A 3,508-nucleotide genomic window follows, 5' to 3' on the forward strand; every position below is an offset into this window, starting at 1 on the left:
CACGGAGGTCTGACTGACCCTCTCCCTAGTAATCCAGAGGAAAATGACCCCCCTTTCTTGTAATCCGTGCACACGAGGTGACAGAGGGGACCCAAGGCGTGAATGTACACGACCTCCTGGAGCCCTCGCTGGGATCCGGAAGGCAAATGGACCCTCATCGAGACTTTCAGGCAAGCCCGGCCATCTGGTCACCCCATTGGAAAGCATTGCGCGCTACCAGATGGCCGAGGGGACAGGTGCAACCAGATGGCCGGGACCGAAAGGACTCCCATATGTCCAACCCTGAGCCTTCACGCTGGGGTTCCTGCCTGCCCACGCAGGGCTCGGTAGCTGCAGGGCACGGGGCCTGCAGGGCTCGGGAGCTGTAGGGATCCGGGCCTGCAGGGCTGTAGGGCTCTGGGGCTGCAGGGCTCGGGGCTGCAGGGCTCCGGGGCTCCAGTGCTCCGGGCCTGCAGGGCTGCAGGGCTTTGGGGCTGCAGGGCTCACGGGGGCTCGTAGACCCAATGCTGGGCCTCAGGCATGGGAGGCCCGCAGAAGCTCCTAGGGCCCCTGACGCCCGGGGACCCATGGAGATCGTCCCTGGCACTTTACCTTGCCGCGGGCTGGAGGAGGGAGCACCAGACGCCCCGGGAAGTGTCGTCCGGGCTCAGCCCATCTGGTCGCCGCCTGAGAACCGTCATTCCCAGGAAGGGTGTCCCGGCATACCCACCCCTAGTAATCCAGAGGAAGGCTACCCCCCTTTTTGGTAAACCGTGCACACCGAGTGACAGAGGGGACCCTAGGCCCGAATGCACCCGACCTCCTGGAGCCCTGGCTGGGATCCAGGAGGCAAATGAGCCCTCATCGGGACTTGCAGGGCAGCCCGGCCATCTGGTTGCCCCATTGGAAAGCATTGCGTGCGACCAGATGGCCGATGGAAAGGTGCGACCTGATGGCCGGGACCGAAAGGACTCCCAGCTGCCCACACCGAGCCATAGCGGTGGGGCTCCCACCTGCCCTTGCAGGGCTCCGGGGCTCTGCACCAGGGACCCTTGTACCGGGCAGATGGACACTTGGCAGGCCGCAGGACGTGGGCTCCCAGGCCCTGACCGAAACTCAGGAGGCACGGGCCGGTCCCTGCTTCTCAACGCAGCCAGGCCGGGGAGATCCGGGAGCCTGCCCAAGCACGAGGGACCCCAGGCCCAGGCACACGGTGCCTCAGGTTGTGCGCTCTTTTTCCACAATTTCTTTCAAAATTGTGCGTAGTTGCGCTAGGCAAAGTCTGCTCAGCCCTACTCAGAACGTGCGCTCGTTTTCCACAATTTTTTTCAAACTTTTGCATAGTGGCATTACGCAAATTCCGCCCAGCCCTACTTATAAGTAAATCAAATATGCTAAACAGGTGTAAACCAATTAAACCATGTTTAGAGAAGAGAGCATGTGCACTTTAGCACTGGTTAGCAGTGGTAAAGTGCGCAGAGTCCTAAAGCCAACAGAAAGAAGGTTGTAAGAAGAGAAGGAGTATGGCAAAATGTTAGGGGTGTTCCTTCAGAGACGGCCATTTTCCAACAAGTAGTGAGAGTAGTGATACGCAGGGACCTGCCTATCGAACACTAGACTCCGACATCAGGGGACTGCAGGGCACAAGTCCCAAAAAAATAAGTGGGGGGACGCTGACGTCATGACAGGAAGTGACGTCACGAAAGGTGGCTTGCACCATCAGACTCATTGCCTTCCCTCGCTCACCCCTTAGATGCAATTGCATCAGAGAAGCCAGCGCGTGAGCAGCGTTCTGAATGAGCTCCGATCTCGCCCCAGAGAGGCTTAAGAGTGAATGTGTGGCTCCATTTGCTCCAGTTATCGAGCTCCCAGTAAAATAAGTGGGGGGACGCCGTCCACCCGTGTGGTACCCCGACTCGAGCCCTGGGGGACTGTGAGTATTGTTTGTGTATGCTGTATTTTACTTTGTGGTTGCTGGAGTGGGAATCCATTTAAATAAAATGGTTTAGCATCTCTAATTCACACCAACAGGTTGATCCCCTCTTTGGTGTTTCCTTTTACTACTCTGCAAAAGGCCTTGGCCTTCGTTAATGAGAAGATCAGGAGCAATGCATCACATAAATTAAAATCACAATAGTATTTCTAAGTTCAGTCAATAACAAGACTTGGGAGTACATTTTACGGGTTTTATTTAAATTAAAAATTTAGTAAGCTCTCTTTCTGTTGATTTAATTAGCTAAACTATCACTCAAATTACAGAATTCATCATAAAAAATATGGTTAGAACAAATCATAACAAATAACGCATTCAGCGTGTTCCATCAAGGTAGGAATCCCTATTCTAAAAATGGGGCAAAAACGCTGTTAGCACAAACCCATAAAGAGTTCAAGTTCGATAGGCATGAGTGAGAGAATAGAACTTAAATCCAATCAGTCAATAATGGCTAAACTTCTCATAAAGAGAGTTTCACCAACTCAATAAGTCTCAGCAACGAAGTAAAATAATCATTCAGTAGCAGTAGCAACTGCACTCAGAAATCAGGTTGAAAAGAGGTAGCAAATGAGTGTTCAGCCTTCAGCATTAAGCTGTTAGCAGCATAAAGGGTATGGAGTAAGGGTCTGGGAAAACTGCAATGGTTTCATTAAACTGCCCTTTGAAAACGAACTAAATGAAACAGTGGAAAAGAAATCTTGAAGTTGCTCTTGTATCTTTTTCTCCTCTCGTCCAATCAGCTTTCAGTTTGAGTCCTTCCGAGAACAGGCTCTCCTTTTTCACAATTTTACATAAAGTGCTTACAAAGAATTACCACGAAGTATCCAATATTATTCAAACTATGTCTCCGTAAGAGGCTTCTTCGTTCTTGGACCTCCTTTCCCATGGGGATGATCACATTTTTAACGATCTAATAAAATTAATTGTATCTTAACTAAACAATACGCTATGTGAATTAGAAACATCAGCTCTGAAGAATATTATTCAGCACCACACTGTTTTTTTATAAAATGAGGATAATTAAGTTAAAAAATCAACATTTTCTATTCATGCATTGTGTTCAGTGTGTGAAATAATTCAACAATAAAGCATTTCTAGCAAATATTTCAAAATGTTAATATTAGCCAAGAACATTTTGCAATATATGATGTGAAGCTTTTTATTGAAGACATGTTACGGTATGGTCAACTTGTAAGCGTTTTGTGCACGTCTCAGCACATTCAGTTAAATTGCTTTGTAAAATGAATCTTGCGTAATCATTACTATACCTAGTACTAGTAGGTATAGTTACATATTGCATTTTGCACATTTTAATGTTGTGTCAATTCAATGTAAATTGCACATCAACGTTACACATGTGACTTTTAACTTAATTAATTTTGCATTTTAATAAAACTTTCCCTCACTGTCGTATATAAATACCCCTTTGTTCATAAAAGCATGTCTTGGGCAATTGTTTATTGCTCCTATTGAAAGTATTTTGAGTTATGAGCCTGTGTTCACCCCCTATATCTACCCCCCCCCCCACGAGAAGCC

This window comes from Triturus cristatus, chromosome 9 (assembly GCF_964204655.1).
Source record: "Triturus cristatus chromosome 9, aTriCri1.1, whole genome shotgun sequence".
In the NCBI taxonomy this organism is placed as follows: Eukaryota; Metazoa; Chordata; class Amphibia; order Caudata; family Salamandridae; genus Triturus; species Triturus cristatus.